This window comes from Sinohyriopsis cumingii, chromosome 18 (genome assembly GCF_028554795.1).
Source record: "Sinohyriopsis cumingii isolate HCF-2022 chromosome 18, ASM2855479v2, whole genome shotgun sequence".
Lineage (NCBI taxonomy): Eukaryota > Metazoa > Mollusca > Bivalvia > Unionida > Unionidae > Sinohyriopsis > Sinohyriopsis cumingii.
In genome coordinates this window covers 88,300,831-88,322,506 of record NC_142978.1, presented here as the reverse complement: position 1 = coordinate 88,322,506, position 21,676 = coordinate 88,300,831, and the positions used below count along the sequence as shown (strand labels likewise).

At 43.3% G+C, this 21,676-nt stretch overlaps 1 protein-coding gene across 1 annotated transcript in view; it reads right to left on the bottom strand.

Moving 5' to 3' along the window:
- Nucleotides 1-20,609, bottom strand: part of LOC149777249 (cyclic GMP-AMP synthase-like receptor 1) — a 38,809-nt gene extending 18,200 nt beyond the window's left edge. The window contains exon 1 of the mRNA XM_089941992.1: nt 20,481-20,609. The gene's annotated coding sequence lies outside the window, so the exon portion shown is untranslated. The remainder of the gene's footprint in view (nt 1-20,480) is intronic.
- Between the last annotated feature and the right edge of the window lie 1,067 nt (nt 20,610-21,676).

The following is a 21,676-nucleotide window of genomic DNA, read 5'->3' as shown; positions in this document are numbered from 1 at the left end:
GTGTTGTTTTTTTCTTCTTCTTCACAGGTAATAATAAGTCGTCAATTCGATCCTGACTTTTTGCTTGAAAATGTCTGACGAATAAACGGTTATTCGTTCTGTTTCCTCACTCTGATTCAGGAGAGCTTCGATACGATGGATCTCTTGAGTGGTTAATGGTGGACAAGAATGTTCACGCAAGTCTTTATACCACTGGTGCAACACGTCTTTGTTCGAGATGAGACTCCAAGCTTCGTCCAGATACTCGTCCAATTTTTCTTCTTGACTCAACATCAGGCATTTATCGTGTTGAATTTGACTGGGATGATCGTTTTGACATCCATAGCAATTTTTCTTGATCAATTCCGTCATTTTGTCGACCAAGTGTTTGGCAAAACAGGAGACTAAATGGGCTTCTTGTTCTGGCCATCTTGACTTCATCATGATCACTTCTTCTTCTTTTTCCACGGTCTCCTTACATTCCATCTTTAAAGTTTCTCCACTAGGTAAAGAGGGATAACAGTCTTCCATGGTTTCTAGTAATCTAGAATGACTTCTCTCAAACTGTTGATTTCTATCGTATTGTCGAATTCTGCATACAGGATGACGTTCACTGTGTTCCCTGCTTCCAGTGGACTCGCACACTGAATTTCCACACGAATCTGACCCGATTTTATAGGGTGGAAATGTCCCTCGTCGCTGCCTTGGTCTGGAGTGAAATCGAAAGCCCACAAAGCGTAGCCTCCTTCATAATCGTCGTACGTAATGCCGTGACTGGTGTTGGTCCCTAACTGACCGGTGGCTTCGTACAGGGACAAGTACGATCTCAAGTAATTCTTCTGGGCAAGGTTAGGCTCGAAAGGTACACAAGGTCTTGCCATCGCGACTGACCTCGATCTTGGACACATTGTAGTGCTTAAACTCAAAAGGATTTTCGTGGTAGACTCCATTGAAAGCTGAATTCTTGACGATACCAACAATCAAACGTTTGGGTAACTGTCCTTGGAACAGATGATCTTCGATCATGGATCGCTGTCCAGCAGGAATGGTGAAGTTTTCACTTCTACGCGACGTATCGGATACTTGGCGGTCGTTCTGCTCAACGTCTGACTGATGTCGTTACCTACTTTAGGCAACACTTCCACACGTCGCACGTAGAGTCTGGCTTCTTGGATGATGGTTTTGTAAGTGGAACCATCAGCAGCCATCAAATGGAAAGCGGCACTGCTGCGATTCAGTCTCAAGCGGATATCCACCCCGTTCAACAAATACTTTTCTTGTAACCACATGTCCAAATGCAAACGATCCATCAGTTCTAAACTGCGCCTTCCAGCAATTTTCTTTTGTCGTTCTACAAATCCCGTTGTATTTTGAGCATCCCCAGCAAGTGTAAGGCTGTTGAACTTAGTCGCTTTGTCAGGCTTCCATACCACGCAAGAATCCAGATGAGAGTTCTTGGCTTCTTTTCCGTACGTCAAGAGATTTTCCAGGTACGCTCGATAAGGGTAAGTATCCATGCTGCTGCTGACCAGTTTGTTATTCAAGTACAAGTCCACTTCGCTAAACAAGGAATGCATGAAATTATTGACGGGAGCTACTGCTTCATCAGCGTCTATGTTAGCGGGGGGTGTTGTTCCTTCCTTCACTTGCACTTTTAAGTACAAGTAACTGCTATTCAGATCGATGTAATCTTCGGGCTGTCCTTTGATTTCAAACTCGATGGGAGCGGAATCGGTCAATGAGGAGACGGGATGAAATTCCACCCACTGGGATTCTTGCATCGTCATCATGGTGGGGGGCATGGCAAACATATCCAGTTCCGTCTTGGAACAAGCGCAAGACTCTCGGTGCATCATTTTGTTCTGTTCTTTCTCAATAATCGAAAACGTCTAAGTCTCGAACGGTTCTTCTTTTCTTGGTCTTTCTCGCTTGAAGTCTGGTGAAAGGGTGTTTTCTGCGTCGTCTCTTTCTGCCTTGTCCTTGCTGAATGCCTGACTCGGTAGCGTGCAGGGCATTTATAGGTGTCTCTCGTCGACCCAAAATGTCTTTACCCGTTTGCAGCAAGACATTTTTGCCTGCCCTCATGAAGGCTTCTTTAGGGTTTTGTTTGTCAATGATGACATTTTGGAGAAATTCTTTGCCTTGCGTCAGTGCCGCATCTTTCAAGGCGTGCAATCCGCGTGTCACCATCGGTTTCAACACCGGGGCCACCGAACGAAAGGCCGATTTTAACATATCTCCTAAACCGTTTCCTCGCTGTCGAGCCACCCCTCTGTACACTGGATACATGACTTACTTACGAATCGTGAGAGAACCGTTTTCGAAAATGGAGTTTCACCGTGACTTTTCCTTTGGTGAATGAAATATTTTGTCCCAAATCTCCTTTTATAGTAATGTTGACCGTGTCCAAATACGACTTGCTGACCGGCAAATAGTGAGGATGGACAAATTCGCGGTGGACGTGATAAGTGTTTCCACCTTCCTCGTCAGCGTTCGTGGCAGAATCCACTTTGAAAGGAATGACACGCAGTAACGGCACGGAGGTGTGTCCCACCACGTTGTATTCCACCACATCGGAATACACGAACATCAAATTCAGTCCTTGGTTCAGTTCTACCGGGGTACGAAAATACTGGCCAAAAGACTCGTTGTCGAAAATGACTGGTAATTCGGGGGGGTTTTTTTGTTCTACTTTCTTCCTCATCTCCATGTCACCGCCCAACATGTCAAACAATCCATCACAAAAATAGAAAGACATGATTTTGGACCCCTCAGGAAATTTCATCAGAAAGCGACGAGCTGTTTTGTGGTACTCCAGGGTGATCTTTTTTTGGGCATTGTCCATAGCTTTATAGAACACACCATTAAACCTGGTGGCTATGGGGCTGACCAAATGTTGACCGCTGAAATAATAGCCTGCGCGAATCATCAAGTTGTAGGTCCACGTTTTAATTTTGTCATCATAGGTTTTATTGGTATATGTGCCAATCCTATCCAACTCCTGTTGCAATTGTTGGTCATGAATTTCCACCTTAAAATAATTTTGATGGGGAATGACATTGAGGACTTGGGTCGGGTGAATCATTTCTACTAAAGCCACTTCCCAATGGGCTTTGTGATCTAAGGGGATGGCTTGAGGTAATTTAGCCGTGTAACAGCACAACGTGTTGTTGGGAAACACCTCCATGGAGCTGTCACTGGGTAAGGTTAAGTAAAATTGGTTTTGGTGACTCATAATTCCAGAGTTCTGTGCCTGTCCGAGGGGATATTACTGGACGTCAGAGGCGTGTCTCCGCCCAAAATGGGGTTCTGGTTGTGGTTGTTGGAGTGGTGACTGACACTGGCACTGGACACAAGGTTTCCGTTCGAGGAGAATTTCAGGGAGGGATTGGGAAGCAGGTAACCGATGCAACTGCTCAATAAAATGGTCCACAATTGTTTGTCTCCTTGTTGCAAACTCAAATTGGCAATGGCTGCCCCGATGACACAATACACCACGAAGATTTGGCAGAAAAAGACGATTTGCGTTTTAGGCACACGTTCTCCACACCACACCCACAAGGGTTGTTTTTGTAAATCTTGCACAGAAGAACTGGGTGAAGAAGGAGTGATCGACGTAGCTGCGTCTGTTGTGTGAAAGGGCATGATGGTCACTTCTTTTTATAGTCGATGACTTGCGAAGCGTCGATCCAAGAATCGAAACTGTGTGGATATCCTTTCCAACGTACTTTGACTTCTTTAACACGTCGTTTGCCCACTTTACGGGTTCTGCGTTCGAGAATGCTTTCGATGTCGTACACGTCGTCTTCTTTTTTGGTGACACGTTGTAACTCGGGTAAATAAAACGTTCCTTTGAGCACTTCTCCGTTCATGTCTTCCAATTTATAGACGGCAGGATGACGGCCATGCACTCGTCCAGTGACGCGAAACAGTTCGGTCGTCCAGTTAGGTAAGTAACCTTTGTCGAAAGTGCGTTTGGTTTTGCCAATGCGCACCCAATCTCCTACGGTCAACTCTCCACTTTTCTTGGGGACAGCCCTCGTCGGGGACGTACCAAACAGACGCTCGAACACCAGCACTTCGTTCTCGGGAGTCACGTCTTGCGGGGCACGTCCGATGCTTCGATGGTAAGATTGGTTGTACGCTTGCACCAGGTGCGGTAAGATGTCGATGTACTTCAGAGTGTGGTGATGCGTAAAATATTTCCACATGCGTTCTTTCAAAGTGCGTTGAAAACGTTCCACGATGCCGGTGGTAAAAAAATGAATGTCACGTTTCTTTAATTCTTTTTGGAAAGCTTGGTTCAGAAATTCGGTGCCTTTGTCCGTTTGCCATCGAAGAGGGTGACGACCGCTTTGTTTCAACACCCGTTGCAGGGCTCGCACTAACTCGCTGCTCGATTTGGAAGTCAAGGGCACGACCCAGGCAAATTTGGAAAAGACGTCGATGACACAAAACAAATATTTGTAGCCACGATTGTAGCTGGACAAATGAGAGACATCGGCTAAATCGGCTTGCCATTGATGATCGATGCCTTCCACTCGGGTGCGACTTCTGGCAAACTTGCGTCGAATGGGTTTGTGTAAAGTGTAGGTAGCTTGTTCTTGTAACCATCGTTGCACTTGAGGTAAACGGAGACTTTTCAGTCGCGTTTTGGCAGCACGATACAATTTTTGAACTCCTGCGTAACCTGCAGGATGCGAGGGATCGTAGTAAATGCTGGCTAGGACTTTTTCCATTTTGTTGGTGTGTTAATAAGTCACCCACTCTTCGGTGATGCTACTTTGGGTGGGTCGAAAGGGTGGTTTGGAAACGGATTTACGTGTCCAATGGGCTACGGGAGTAGAAGTCGAAGGTAGTGGTGGAGGTGGAGGTGGCAATGGAATGGCTTTGGTTTTCTTTTCTTTTTTCACTTCTGGTTTCCCTTCTTTCTTTTTCACTTCTGTCGAAGGAGGCGTGGACATCATCTTTTTAACCCAAGCTTTCATTTCTTCTCGTTGGGGTGTGGGGGACGGGGTCAACAAGGATGCTGCAATCTTACTCGAAATGGGAGCTGATGACGGTGTTTGAAACACTTCGCGCATCTCTTCTTCCTCAGGTCTTTGTGGGGTAGCATCTCTGGTGACCCTTGAGGATGGTAGTGGTGGTGGTAATGATGATGATGGTGCTGGACTTTTCATCAAGGTCTTAAAATCTTTCAGAGTGGGTAAGCTGTTTCGTCTAAAGCTTTCTGGTGAAAGAGTTGCAGTCTTTGCAAGAGTTGACCGTACTTTTGCGATTTTTCTGTTTCGGACAGATTTTGGTGATCCATCAAGGACTGCAATTCGTGTTGTATCTGGGACATCTCGCTCAAATTGGGATTGGGAGGTAAATGCGGGGTGCGTTGTTCTTGCCACCGATGGTATTCCATCCATCGTTTGTAAGGCACTAAAGCTAGTTTTCGTCCTTCCATGGGGTTGTCAGGGGTGGATTCTGAGATCTTGGGACTTCCGAGGGCCTTTTTATCTTGCTCCCACCAGTCCTCCCAACATGGTTCCCAAGACTCCTTTCAGTATGGGGCCTAACAAGAGAGGTAAAATGCCTCCACGTTGGACCAACATCTTCTTTTCTTGACGAATGGGAATTTTCTTTTGAACCATTTTCCGAAGAACGTGACGATGTTTGCCTAAGCATTGTTTCTGGTGTTTGGACAAAGGGATCGTGCCTTTCAAAACGTTCAAACAACATTCGCACACGGTATCGATGACCTCTTTGGAGGCCGTTTGAATGAGTTTTTTTCGTAGGGGTGGAGAAGCTTTGGACAGGACAGATAACATGTCCCCATGTTTGGCTAAACGTGGTGGTAGTCCTTTCCTTTTCTTTCCTTGGGATTTTCTGGAGGGTGACATTTTTGCTTGTGGGTTCCGGGACATTCACCGAACAGACACTAACGTCGATGACTTAACGCACACCCTTTTATCTTTTTTGGGGGGACTATCGCTTTGTCATAAAGGTGACAATGTTTTTCCGAAAATCGCCAAGGAATCCTCCCCTTTGTTGACGCCTCTTTTTCTTGGAACGACTGTCTTTTCTTAGGGTAATGTCGATGCTTCGCTAAGCGCTTTGTCGGATGACGCGTCTGCCTTTGTCTCTTTCTTTTGTGGCTTCTTGGAGGTGACATCTTTTACAAGTTCACTGATACCCCGACTTGGTCACAGGTCTTTTTATACTGGAACGCGTCGCCACTGATTGTCTTTACGTCGTATCAGTTTGAGGACAGGCATGACACGTCGTGCAGGGGTACGTAACGGACTAAATCGAGCCAGTTCTTGCTTGGACAAATCCAGTAAACTTTGTAACATGCCCGATCTTTCATGGACTTTGATTTTGGGAGAAGGTACTTTGTGAGCAGCAGCCACTGCTCCTAAATTGGAAGGTCCTGCCACTGGGGAAGTTCTTTTGGGGGTCATCAACGGAGAAGTTCTTGGTGTGATCAACGTCTCCAAGTACTCTTCAGTTCCTGGTGTCATCAACGGAGAAGTGGACAAACGTGAGGATGCCGGAGACACAGTCACTGCCGTGGCAGGTCGTGGTTTGCGAGTGTAAGGTTGTGTCCTGGCCGAAGTGCCTCTCTTGCGACTAGTTTTCTTCTGTGGACTTTTCTTTTTCTGGGGACTTTTTTTCTGTTTCTTTTTCTGGGGGCTTCTTTTCTTTTTCCGGGGTGGTGGTGTCTGGTAAGAGGAGGGTCCTGCCACTGGAGAAGTTATTCTTCTTGGGGACCTGGTCTTTTTCTTTTTCTTGGGGCTTCGTTGGACTTTTGTCTTGGGGATAACTTTGGGGGCATTAGGATCCCATCTTAAGAGTGAACGAATGATGACCCCTCCTAGAGTACCGCTCCCTCCAGGTGTCAAAATGATTTGTTTTTTGGTTTGAGTGTCGATGCGGAGATCGGCCAGTTGGACCAAAGCGACTTTGTTTCGATCGAAAAAGCGTTGGGTTTGATGAGGAATCTGAATGATCCCTTGGAGTAATTGACGTGCCGTCACCGTGAACCATCGTAAGACTTCTTTGAGACTAGCTTCTAAGACACGAGCTCGTGTTTGTGGATTTTTTTCTCGACTGATGCCATACAAGGCACGAATCAATTTGACGGGAAGATGCGACTGAAGGGACGTCATGTTCACACTGTGTGAGACAGACGAAAAAGGGTCTGAGGTTTTTATAGATTTTTTTATGTGGAGTGAAATGAAGTCGAGGACGGAGACGTGTACAGGACAGGCCCTCCGTCTTGGCACCAGTGGTGAAACAAGTGGGTACGAAATCGCAAATCCTCGGGAGTCGTAGGTTTCAAATCGACGAGTAAATAGGCGTGTGGCGTTTGAGTGGCATCGTCGTACGCCTGAGTCAGCCAAGGCGTTCCTAACTGTTTGGCTAAGACTTGCACTTGCGATTTATCTCGAGGGCTTTTAAACAAGACCACGTAATGCGCATTGAGACTGATGGTGCGATGGGCTTTACTTTGTTGAAACAAATTTTGGGTGATGTAAACGACACTGGCATTACGGTGATGCCCTTTGCGCGTGAACCACACTTTAATTTCTTCTTCGTCTTCTCCTAACATGTCGTCGAAAATGACCAAATGGGTTTGACGGGAGTCAGAGACGATGCCGTCGTCTTCTTTAGGAATGCCTTCCACAAACACGATGGAATCGCCTTGACTTTCTCGCAAGAGGCTGTACGCCGATTGCCACTCTTTGTAACACCACACGATCCGTTGAGGTGGTCGATCGATCAAATGATGTTTATGTTCGATCAAACGTTTGACGAATTCGGTTTTGCCTGAACCGCTAGGTCCGGCAATGAGCATGTTAAAAGGATGGCGAAGATACAAAGCCTCCCAACTGGTACGATCTAAGTGTTCGTCGATGACTTTGACAGTGGAGGAAGAGGGAGTAGAGACAGCAGAGGTAGTCATGGTGTGAGAAATGTCACTTGTAACACTAAAACAAACAAGACAAGAGTTTATATACTTTTTCAGAACACGTTTATTGAATGTTTTTTTATCAAACATGAATACGAAAGACAAAAATACATAAAAGCCAAAGGCTTAAGTACAAGGATAAAAGGCACATGATAACTATGAACGTGGAATAAACACAAGTGTCTGTACAACAACCACATGTTTTGGGTAATGCTCTAACCAGTTCTATAGTAGGGGGTAAGGTCACACAAGTGTCCTCCCGAAAGGGTCTTTCAGGCCTGTCCACGACAGTCCTGTCCTGGGTGACGGGTTCTTCTGGCACCGTCACTAACACGGGTTGAAAAGTAACTTTTTTCCTTGAACAACTCTCGTGCATACTGGGCCACTTCTTGGGTCCAAGCCTCAAAACCCCATTCTTTCCAGGCACGGACATCTGTCCAATGGGGATGTAAGTCACAAGCTACACACACATCGTCATACACGTCTTGGGTAGCTAAAAGTTGACGAATCTTTTTTTCCTGTTGAGGTCGAGAAGTATCCAGATGAAATCGCAAAGCTTTGAGCAAAAGGAGTTTTTCGTGACCATTTAAGGCCATTGAGGTGGTAAGTACTGATCGTAAAGAGTCCACAAAGAATCGGCTGGTAAACGAAATCCCAGAAAACAAGTCACTAAGACACACACCACTTGTCGTTCCAAATTGAATGGATACAGTTCTTGTAATAATTGATGATAATGATCCACGGTTTGAATATGGTCATTGAGTTCCTTCCACGGAATCTGTTGAATGACATGTGACATAAACCGTGGCATGGCAGCCTGTTTTTATATTCTCTTTTTCTCGGATGCAATACACGTACTTTCTAGCCAGAGATCTTCGTTCTCCAGTAGGGAATCTAAATCTTGCATACTGTAACCGAAACGTCAGACTTCGTTTAGAAGTTTCCTCTTCCGCTAAGTAGATTCCACGTAACAAATGTTGGTAATCCTTTAACTTGTCTTCCTCAATGCGTTGCACTAGGTGAATCTCGAAGTAACCATAATCATGAACATGTCGATCATTAGCGACCTCAAAGTTTTGAACAATGTCTGACCATTGAAAGAATTTCTGACGAATCAGTTCTCTTATACCATTCAGGAACCAGTGGTTAAAGATCTGGTGACGTAACGGATGCAATTGTTCTTTACGTTTGACTTGTATTTTGACCAGCTCTCGGTAAATGCATTCTCTCAATTCCACAGGCAAGGCACGAATGTTCTCTAGCAAAGTATCCATGAATAGGTCATACTAAATCCTCTTTGGTCTGACACAAGAAATGTACTGTTTGCACAAACATGGTTTTAATTCATTGTCGAATCTAAATCGTTTCACCACTAATCTACACATTACAATTCGTTCAGAAGTTTCCTCTTTCACCAAGTTGACATTGCGTGAAAGATGTTGGTAATTCGTTAACTCTTCCTCTGGAATTCGATGCAGTACGTTTACAATGTAGTAGATAGAATCGTCAATACCAAACCATTCCTTTTTATAACCAGAAGGTCGTTGATCAATGTCTGTCCAATGGAACAGTTTCAACTCAATCAGTCCTTGTATAGCATTCAGGTACCAGTGGTCCAAACACCGGTGACGTAACGGATGCAATTGTTCTTTACGTTTCACTTGTATTTTAACCAGCTCTCGGTAAATCCTTTCTCTCAACTCCACAGGCAAAGCACGAATGTTCTCTTGTAAAGTATTCATGAATAGGTCAGTCCGTAAAATTCACAAAAGTAATCCACATAGTGAGTAATTTCTGCCCACTGCCATTCAGGGTAACGTCCAAAAATGTCACTGAACTCTTTTGATGTAAACGGTCTAAAGCGATACAATAGGAGGAATGCATCCTTGACCCAAAGAAATCTAACACACTGGTTGACTTTTTTCACTTTCCTCTTATGAATTTCTCGACACAAAAGTTCTACAGTGACCCATTGAGATTTCACTCTGGCAAACCCCTGCCAAACTTCCTTGTAAATCTTCTCTTGTAGTTCTTTAGGTAATGATTCAATATCGTTTTTGAAATGAAGTTTAAATACTGGTCTCGGTGATGTCCAACATTTGACTCCTAGCCAATCTGGTTTCTTCTTCGTCAACGACATGGTAAGTTACTTCAATGTCTCGGTCCCACTAAGGGTAAGTAATGACAATTCGGTGACCATCGAGCATGTTCTACGTAGGCCGAATCTTGCGGTTCCCAGTGGTGAAGTGACACACCGCAACTGAAGCACTTGACTTTATCTCCTTCGCCCAAGTAGAAAAATCCGGCTCTGGCTAATTCTTCGGGGGTCGGTCCTCCCAGATACTTAGGCCATTTTCCTTTGAACGATTGAAGACGATTTTCAAAGTCGCAGTATTCCGACAAACGCACAGGAAACGAATATTCGTCTTTCACAGGTTCGTTTCGATGAGGGTTGAGTGACATGGGTAGGAGTTTGCTCAGGGCTGGATGACATCCGTAGGGGGGTAGACGTGAAGGTGAACATTCCCCTTTAAAACGAAACCCAGTAAAATGTCCAAGAGGACGAGCGGCATCGCTTTCGCATCCCTCAGGTTTGACACGCACAGCATCATTTTCCATGATAGGGGCAGTGAGAACAAAGTTCCCATGATGCTTTACGGCATCGCTCAGGTCACAAGGTACAGCATCGTATCCATCGCAAGGCTCACAATCGCACTCGTCTGCAAACTCCGTTAAGCAATTACAATGGTAACCACATGGACAATCACAGTTTCCTTCCGGACATTTTCCGTCGCAATGCATGGGTCTTATCCATCCAGTATTCGTCACACTAGAGGAAGATACAACTTTTTTACAATCCCCAAGCTGGAACGATGTCTCTTTCAAAGTATTCATCTTGTTCGCGCGGTCTTGGTAGTCCCAATGAACTATCGATCTTGACCATAGCCCCCTTTTTATACTAGTCGCAATGCAGTCTCCAGCTTGTACATCTTTCCTTTTTTACGTTTTTTATGTCCTGTTCTGGAAGGTACCGTCTCTAAGGTACCGTCAACATTGTACCGTAGTGTAATGGGTGGAAAGGCCATAGAAAGGTAAGGGCAGTGCGGAGACCATCGAGTATGTTCCAGAATAGCTGAATCTTTATAGATACATAGATCCATTCGTAACTTCAGTCCGCAAGCGAAACACTGTACCTCGTATCCCAATCCTGACTCAGGTCCCAAGTAGACAAATCCTGTTCTAGCTAAAACATGCGAAGAAGGTAATCCTTCCCTATCCGTAGGCCATTTCTGAAACGTGTCCAATCGACGGGCACAATCACAATAGTCAGGTAAGAAGACTGGAAAATGGTAGGGTTTGAACTTGGAGTTCTCATCGGGTTTCTCACTCGATTCTTGCTGTGGCGAAGTCATCTTTCTGGTGGGGTAACTATCCTCTTACAACCAATGTTTTATACCAACGTGTCCATACGGTAAGGTGAAATGATTGGGAAGTCGCACTCGCTTCTGGTACACGATTTGATAGACTTTTTCCAAGGGCCGACTGACGATGTGATGAGTGGGTAAACGTACAATCTTGTTCGGTTGATAGGTGGTCACTTTAAAGTTTCCATCCTCTCCCGATTGCAAGGCTTCTTTCAATACTCCAAAGTTGACCACTCGACTGGTACGATAATTCAGAGTCAGTCCTTTCACTTTGCACGTCGTGTGCACTTCTCCTTGTTTGTCCCGGTATTCGTAGACGTAATTTTTGGGACCGCCACTGACGAAACTTAGAATCTTGTCGTCGGGATGCTCGTCTGTCCAGGCTCCTAAACGGTCTCCTTCGATGTCAGGGTGATGCTGAATGGGGTGATGGATGTAAATGCAACTGTCCGTGTCAAAGTACAGGACGCGTTCCCCTAACAGTTCTAAAGCTTCGTACAATTTTAAGCGAGCATGGGCTGTCACGTAAGCCGCAATGATGACATTTCCAAAAGGGTCGTCTTGTACAAAGTCCAGATCTTCTTCGTAATTGACCAAGATTAAATTCTCTCGAACGACGTCCACGTGTTTCATGTATTTGGTTTTGTCGTGAATCATCTGGAAGTAGCGGGAAGGTTCTGTCAAATATTCCGTCTTGGGTAAACACGGTTGTTGTGCCATTTTACCCCACAAGCAATTTAACATCACTTTGGCAAACGATCGCCTGCCTTCGTTTTTCTCGATGTGGTCTAAAGTGATGCATTCTTGTTCGTAGTATTTCTCTTTGAATTGTATTTGGTCTTCGGGAGTGTGACACCAGGAAGGATAGCCGCTGGCTTCTTGCTTCAGTTTCAAAAAGGCATCCACGTAGTCTGCGAAAATGCCTTTCTGAGTAGGGTCACCCTTGCGGTATTGTTGTGTCTTGGGAAAGTGGCAAATTTCGTACACTTCTAACAGTTGGTATCCCATGTCCAGAGCTTTGAACAATTCTACGCTGACCCAGGTTCCCGTCAAGGCCCGTTCTTCCTGGCTGTGCTGACAAGGTTGGTCTTGATAGCACGTTTCGGCACAAGTACGACACAAGGGAAACATCAGTTTGCCTTGACAATGGTGAGGTAAGACGGGATGGTATAGGTTCGTGGGAGGCAAAACTTTGCACTTGATCAAGCCTTCGTATTGTCGAATGTTGACCAGGTCGATGTGTTCCGTCAGCAATTGCGGGTGCCCTACAGGAAAGCGACAATATTTGCACACGTAGGGATACAGCGAACACACGTCCAAGTATTTGATTTCTTCTCCTTTCTCTTCGTCGGCTTGGTACAGCAAACAGGTGGCATTGGTCCTTCCTCCGTACAAACTATCCCTCGGGTTCAGCGAGTCCATGAACTGGGAACTTTCCACGAGGCGTTTAAACTCGGGATCGGTTTTCATACGGTGATCGTACTCGTGTTCCCACATTTCCACCACTTGGTATCCTTGCTGTTCTAACTTTAGGCGCCGCTGACAAGTGTCCTGGTACAAGTCTTCCATGGTTCGTTGCAAAAACTGATTTTTGGTGCCACGGTCAGGGTAACAGACGGGACATCCGTGAAATAAGCAACCGTTAAACTCGTACACGATCTTGGGGTTTTCTAAGTCCCAGCCATCGACCGAATACGTTCCGATGATCTTTTCGCCCCTCCGTTGCGGGCATGCTGAATCCACTTGTCTTCCTTGTCGCACAAGTAATGTAACCAACGTAGGACTTTGACCGAGTATTGACGTTTGACATAGTGGGTCGTTTGAGGACTGATGACAGCCACGGTGTTTTCAGGCATGAATCGTTGTCGATACACTAAGGAACACGCTTTGGCAATGGTGCAAGCTTCTTTCAAAGGATCGACCCCTCCGTGTTCCATGAACAGTTCTCGAAATTTTCCACAGCAACGCGGTAAAATGTCCACGTCGGAACGACAATACTTTAGCATTTCTTCCTGAAAGTCGAAAGGGTCCGAGGCATGAGCCTGGTACCAAGCGTAGAAAGCTTCTCGTTGTTCGGTACGCATGTTGTCGGGGTCGTAATAGTGAGCCTCAGGAAAATGGGGTAGAACGGCGTGTTGATTGGCTTCCGTATTGAAAAAGTGTGGAAAGTACCCTTTAGCCATTTCTGTCATTCCAAACGTTTTAGGCATTCGACTCAAAGGCATGGCCAAATAGCTCATCGAATCTTTAAACTGTACTTGTCCCACTTGCATGAAAATGATTTTGGCTCCGTTCAAAGTCACTTTAGGACGCTCGGTGCCTTGTTCCGTATAGTACCTCAAAAGAAACTGTCCATCGTATCCGGAGAAATTGTGAGCCATCACCGTGGCATGACGATGACAATCTCCGTAACGTTCGATGTCCTCTTGGCTCCACGTCTTGTCGACGGGGTCTAAGACCCATTGGGCAAAATCGGCTAACGTGTTCGGCCCCCGAAAGATTTTTTCACGCCCTCCGGGAATCTTGCTGCAGTGAGGGCAATGACTGAAGATAGGTTCTTGAATGCACTTCTCGCACGCTCGATGAGCCACGCAGAAATTAGGAATGTGAATGCCAGTCTCTTGCATGCATTCGAAATCGAAAAAGATGAAATTGCCTTTCTTCTTGTGACCGTCCTCTTTCTCTGGTGGGGGTTGGTATTTTTGCACGTAACATTGGTGTTCCAAGTCCACGATGTGGTGACAAATGTGACATTTTTTCTTTCCTGAACATACGTGTGCCTTGGTATTATTGGTACGTATGACTTGTTCACACGTAGAGCACAATCTCAGCAGTTGACAAGCGCATTTCTTCTGTGAACCTTGCGTCTTCAAATGTTGTTGGTAACAGGTAGGGCTGACAAACGTGCGCAGACAAGTTGAACAAGGCACTGGTTCTTCGCTCAGACAGGGTGAAGAGGCCAAACATCCTGTGCATTTCGATCCACAATGCTTGTGTTGCTCTCGATTGTTATAACCATGGTCACATTTCTCACAGTAATAACTGTATCCCAGGAATCCGGTGATAGTGGTAATGGTATCGAAATGTTCATCGTGATAATAGACATGAATGTATTTTCCGTCCTTAAAGTCTTGCCCTCGAAACAATAGAGGTCCGCGCACTTCTTGAGGGTGCACTTTCAAGGTGTATCGTGGAGCTAGGACATCTTGCAATTTTTGCATCTCAAACATGCCACAGGGTGTGTCTTTGGACAGGCCAGCTTGTTGCAACAGGAGTTCTGCTTCGTTTCGTTGTTTGGCTCGGTCCGATTGTTGAATAGTGTTCCAGGTTCTTTTCCATTTTGCCGTGTCGTTCTTGTTGGCATAGGTTCGTCCCACCACGATGGCACGGGCTAAATACATCTGGTCATGAGGGTTGCGAATTCGGACGAGACTCTTTTTGGTGTTGCGAAGGTCGTCCACCAATAACATCTTTTTGCGTCCAGTCCCTTGAGGAGGAGAGACGTGGGTCATGTCCAGTGTGGCTTTACCATCGGTGATGTCAAACTGGTCATTAGATTGTTGCACGTGTTGAATCTTGTCCATGACTTTGGAAGCAGTCAATTATGCAGGGGTGCTAAACTCGATCCAAACAGGGGATTTCAAACCGTCGTGTTGTATGGAAAGTCTCAAGCAATCGTCTTCTTTGGGTTGACATTGTCGCTTGAGTGCAGTGAGCAAAGAATCCCACACCCCAGTGATGAACACTTCTGCTTTCTCCAACGGCACTTCAGCCTTGAAATCTTTAAACTTCACCGTGTATTTGTAAGCCGTGGTTCTAAATTTTCTAGAGGAGCGCTTTTCCGTCTCTCGAATGGAATAGTACTTTTCAGGGTTAACTAAGGGTGGTGAACTTGGTTTAGAGGGTTCGGATTCTGGTTCACTCATGTCCTCTTCAAAATCACTGGCATGAATTTGTGCCAAGATTTCAGCTCTGGTACGAGGCGATAGATCACGTTTCTGCCTCTTACTTTCTTCTTCTTTCTTCTCGAATGAATGGGATCGTTTCATCTTGAGTGAAAAACGTCAAATGACTCAAGTTTAAACACCATAGACTAATTTATAGTCATGGCAGACCAGCGTATATAAAAGGGTGTGTGTCTTGTCCTTTCACTATTCATTTCACTCTCAAGCCGAGCACAACGATGGAAGAGACTAACCAGATGGAACGTTTCGTCAGAGCTTTGCGAGGGGTCATTAGAAAATTCTCTTCAGACCAGCCTACGGACTACTCTCCTTCCTTTCGAGATAAAAGTCAAGATACTTGCTATATCTGTCAGAAGAAAGGGCATTGGTCTTCAGAATGTCCAGACCGTCAAAAAAGAACAAAAACAGGGACTAAAAAAGACAAAAGTCAAGATACCTGTTATTATTGCAAAGAAAAAGGACATTGGTCTCCAGATTGCCCAAAAAAGAAACAAGAGGAGTCAGAAGAAAAGAGGGATTCTTCAGAAGAAGAGAGGGATTCTTCGGAAGAAGAGAGGGATTCTTCAGAGGAAGAAGAGGAAGAAAGAAGACAATTCTATTTACAAGAGGCAAAGAAACAGGAGAAGAAGAAAAGAAGAAGGGAAGATAATGAGGAAAAGACAGTGAAGAAATTTAAAAAACAGAGAGACTAAACAAGGAGAAAGAAGAAGTCAATGAACTTTTCATTAAAGTGTTGTGTTGTGAATTGTGAATTGGATTGTAAAAAATAGATAAAAGAATAAATTAATGATATAAGGTAAGTGTCATTGAGTTTTGATTTTAAAATAAGAACGTACACTCACGCACTCATACACAGAAACGTACTATAAGGGTAAAATGGGTGGGGTTTTTTTTTTTTGAGTTATTGGCAAATTGAAATTGTATTTCTTTTCGAGAAATGTGGGTGGCCCTGAAAAGGGCCTTTTTCTTCATGGTGACGGGGTGAGTTTAAGCAATCAACTTTAACTGCCTTAAGCCTTTGCCACGGCCAAGGCCTACTTCTGGACTGCGTAATGTTGATGATGATAATGATTGGGTTGAAATCACTAAGGGTGGTACGGTAGGCTTAGTCACAGGGTTGACGTGTTTAGCTCGGGAAGGTCGTATTCTCTTCGGTCGTAATAAAGAAGTCTGATACATTTGTTTCAGACTTCTTAACTCCGCTAAAATGTCCAACAGTACTGTGACCGTTTGATTTTCACCCTCTTGTTTCTTTGCTGCTACTTCTTCTTCTTGCTGTTGCTGCTGTTGTTTTTTTCTTACCTCTTCTTCTTGCTGTAGGAGAAAAGCCTGTTCCGCTTCCTTTTGTCGTTGCATAAATTTCTCCAATTCTTCTTTCTGTCTCTGTCTAAAATTCTCCACTTGCGGTAATGAAGAAGGTAACGAAGGTTCCGGAACAAATTCTTGCGAGGAGAGAAAATCCACAAAATCCCAATTCACCTCTTCTGAAAGTAAGTCCGGGTTCCCTTGGGCAGTCTCCCCTGTTGGTGCAGCCCAATGGATCGTTTTCTGAGTTTCCGTCATGTTGAATCACTGTCGCATAGATTGACTGCACACAAGCGCTAGCGAATCTATATAGACCAACAGACGTCACAGACTGCTCTCTTCGGATTGGATGCGGGCTGACTGAATTTTGTAACGCGTGTTCGGATTGGTGAATGAACTCAATCCGTTTCAATCCTACCTGTACCTATAAATAAGCGCAGTTCACTGCATTGATTCACCTGTTCTCGTCGCTTCAAGATGTGGACCACAGTTGAGTCATCCACCCTTGTGTCTTCCATGATGTTCAGGACGGACATGCTCATGTATGTCCGATCCAAGTGGACCGTTGTCCACAGGACAAACACCAGCCTGTGGATACGTAGGATCTACGTTGAAAGACAAGGATGCCTGAAAAGAGTGCCGGTTTACGGACCAACAGTGAGACGCAGCCTAAGGACAAGAAGAAGACCAATACGGTGCCCTTTATGTTAATGAATACATTAACATAAACCCAAAGGCCCTTTTCAGGGCCCCAATATTTCTCGAAAAGAGATAGCCTTTCCATTGCCTACCCCTTTTTTATTTTTTTATTTTTTTTAAAAAAATATAAAAAAATCCCATGTTCAATTTCCCTTGACGCTATAAAGGCCCACCCTGTTTAATTTCCTTTGACGCTAAACTGCCCCACGATTTTTTTTTTCTCCATGTTAATTTCCCTTGACGGTAATCTGACCCACGATTTTTCTCCATGTTAAATTTCCCTTGACGGTAATCTTGCCCAGGGGTGTTTTTAATGCTAATTCCCATTGACGGTAAAGTGCCCCCCTTCACTACTTACTATATTTTTGAGTCATACAGAAGTTGAAGTTATATGTTGCTTTTAAAATGGAATATTTTCTGCTTAATTAGAGTTTGTAGATTTCAAAAATGAGCTCATCTTTATGATATCTTTTCAAATAAATTCACAGGAAGCATTCAAACACATGTACCGTAAACCATTATTAATATTGGTCTTTGGTCACTTTTTGAAAGTTCTTGACCTCATGTTACTTCATGCTGAAAGTTGCATATTTTTTACATATGGTTATATATAAATGTGTTGTGAACATTCAGCTTCAAGAATAAATTTACTTTTTCTATGTTCCAGGTACTTTTGAAGACTTTCTGTGCCTTTTTATCACACGCCTCCTAACATTTTTGCATGAAATAGCATAATCATGGGGGCCCCGAGTGGCCGAGTGGTCTAAAGCGCTCTCCGTTACGTATCACTGGCATCTCACCTCTGTCTACGTGGGTTCGGGTCTTGGATTCGGCCAATGTTGGTATGTGAGAAAGCTTGCCAGTAGCTTCTCGTGGGTCGGTGGTGAATCTTCCCGAGGTTTTTCCGGGTTCTTCCTCCACCATTAATACTGGCCGCCATGTATAGCCTATCGTGTTGCTGAAAAATGGCATTAAACACCACCACCACAACAACAACAACAAAAAACATAATCATGAGTCATACCAAGTTGAAATTGTATGTTACTCTTAAAACTAATAGTGCATATTCATTACAGTGTTCTTGTACATATATACATTTATCTGAAATCACAATTTAGTAAATAACAATTGCTATTTCAGAACTTAGTTATCATAACATATATTTGGTCAGCTTTTATATCTATAAAATAAAATCAATGACAAAAGGTTTTCCACCAAGTTTTCATTACAGTAAGTCAGGATTTCTATAGTGTCAGCATGGAATGGTGCAACATTAAATTTTGGATGTCCTAAATTTGCAATAATTTCATAATAATTCTGGCCATTATTTTGAGCAATAATACATAGTTCATGAAGTAAAGACAGTTGTGGTATCAGAGATAGAGAAGAAACTGGCACTGAGTTGGTTCTCAAGAAATATTTATGATTATGTATTTGTTTAAATGGAGAAATACTACAGATCGATTCTCTGTTCCTTGGCTTATGATGACAATATTCATATTGATATTCACAAAAAATGGCATAACAATTTTAAATGAATTTGTTTTCATTCTTCAAAATTCTGAAAAATAGTTGAACCTTTACCTCTTTACCGTCCCTACTAAACATGAACATTTTAATTTTAATACCAGTGTCTCTAGATAAGAATCGTACGTAGAACAGATGACCTGACATTGATAATATCTCAGTGATCACAATCACAGACATATTATCAATACGTCTAGTATCACTGAGTCGGTGAGTGATACTCCCGTCGAGTCACTAACCTCGAAAATATATTACACAACAAAAGTTGTACAAATATTTTGTAATAAGTTTTGTATAATGAACGACAGTACGTTTGTATAATCCGATTCCTTGCTATAAACGTTTGCCTTTTCATACAATCAAGTTTTCGTGTGTTTTTGAACCCAAATTATGTCGTATTGTTATCATTGTTTATATTTTGTTACGTACCCATGTGCCGGGAAGAGTTACCGTTCTTGCTGACATGGGTGACCGTTGAAAAAGACTTAATTCGTAGGTTTTCCGCAAATATTCGCACACATTTTACCATTATTCTCGTAAAAAGAACTCCAAAGTATTTAAAAAGTAGGAGTAGGTGAGAATATATGCTCGTTTATTTAGTTTTTCAGCGTTTTGAAAAATTCGGGTTTCGTTTTTTTCCCGCTGAATAAGTTGTAGAAATGGCCCAGTGTCATATCCGCTAAATGTAAACATTTGACCTTTCAACCATGAATACATTCAGATGTAATAGTGTAGGCTTTTTGCATATTAAAGCGGAGAAAGTACCGGGTGTAATGATGTTGACATTTTGAGAAAACGTTAATCTTGATCATCAGTGCCCTCTAGCGGTGTCCCCTGTTGCTACAAACAGAACTGACATAATCTGTCGGATTGATCGAAGATGAATACATTGTAGCGATCAGTTAACCCTGTTGACTTGGATTGTCATACTTGACATATTACCGCATCTTGTCTGAAATCGTTCCAATTTCTGCAGCGGCACGTTATGTGACGGCACTTCAAGTCGATAGCAAAATATATAAGGGCCGTCCATTTAGTACGTAAGCATGGAGGGGGGATTAGGGTTTAATCCAATTGCATACGCTTGCATATGGGGGGGGGGGGTCTACTGATAATGTACGTACGCATAGGAAGCAGGGGGGAGGTGAAACCTCGATAATAAGTCGTCTAATCCGTAATCTGTTTGACTGGGTTCATTTAGACAAACTTTTTAAAGTTACGCAGCTTATTTCTTGGATGCAGCCAGTCATTCAACGTCGGTGGACTATCTGTTTTATTAAACACACGTTAATATTATTACCCATTATCGTTTCTGCGTGGATTAAATATAGGCCGTTCTATAGAATTGGTGGGGTGGGAGTGCGTCAAGTATACGTACGCAGGTGGGGTGTAAAGAAGTACGCATGGGTACAGGGAGGGGGAGGGGGCAAGCTTTGGCAGATTTTTGCCTGCGTAATAAATGGATGGCCCCTAATTGTATTTTCGTTATGTCCTCTTTCTCAGAAGTCACCTACTTTCATTTTAACTTGTTTAAACAGATATTGCTGCTCTTTAAGTACCAAACTTGCTAATACACAACATACGCATTATTACAAGTAAATTCAAACAAACGACACATACCTTGATTTTTATCCTCGTTGTGTGCTGTTAGATGTTCACCTATGCTTTTCTTTCTAACGACGAAAGTACTATTAAAAAATCACATATATTAGTACAGTGCAGCTGAGTTTCCATCTTGTGCGAAAGTTTGGGGCGCAATATCACGTGATAACCCTAGGCATACGTAAATTATAATCAATAGACACATACTCTGATCAATGCGAATAATAATAGTGTCTAAAGGTAATGTTGAATGAGTACCAGAACACACGAAAAGTTTTTAAGTCCGTATGTCTGTCTCTGTCTCTTTCTACATACATACATACATACATACATACGGTCCCTTCTCATGCATGCATACATACATACATACGGTCCCTTCTCATGCATGCATGTATGTATGTATGCATGCATGCATGCATACATAAAGACCCTTCTTAATACATATCATGTTACAGAAATATATATTTTCAAATTTACTTTGGTGGAACTAACTTTTGTCTGTTCGTTTTATCGTAATGGACCAAATTTCTTGCAACAGTGACATCAACTCTTTCTTCATCAGTTCAACCATGCACAAGCTTTTTTTAAATAACTCTTTAAAAATCATATGTTCTTAAACGTACTTGTAATATGGTGTTGTTGTTATACACGGCTACGGGTCGGTCTTATGGTTTATTAGATACATGTTCTTTGTTATGGTGCTCTCAGTCTCGGTCGTGCAATCAAAATAAGATTAAAATACCGGTGAACGTTTAAATGATATTTATTTTGTCTTAAAACCTGGCAGCATAATTCCTCCTCACCTTCCCTCCTCCAATCCCTTGTCTTGGGTCAGTGTGATACCGATCAATAAGTTCGACTTCCTGTATGTATAAGTCCCTTATAGAATTATAACGACTTTACTGTTATTTTCAATTGTTCTGATCATAAAGGATCAACAAAATTTTCGGTACGTTTCTAGTCTAAAAGAATATTCTGGGTTACATTAGTTAAAACAAAAGAAAGCTGTTGAACTTCAATATAATGCGAGACCTCGTTTCAGCCTGCCGTATATGAACATAAGACACAATCAGTATCTCTTCCCTTTCAAGTTCATCATTTTTGCTGTTTAGAAGTTTTAAATTCCGGGGTTGGGTGGGGGTAGGCAAAAATAACGATCTTTCTACTACTCCAATGCTGACAATTGTTTCATACATAAAATACAGGCTTCCAGA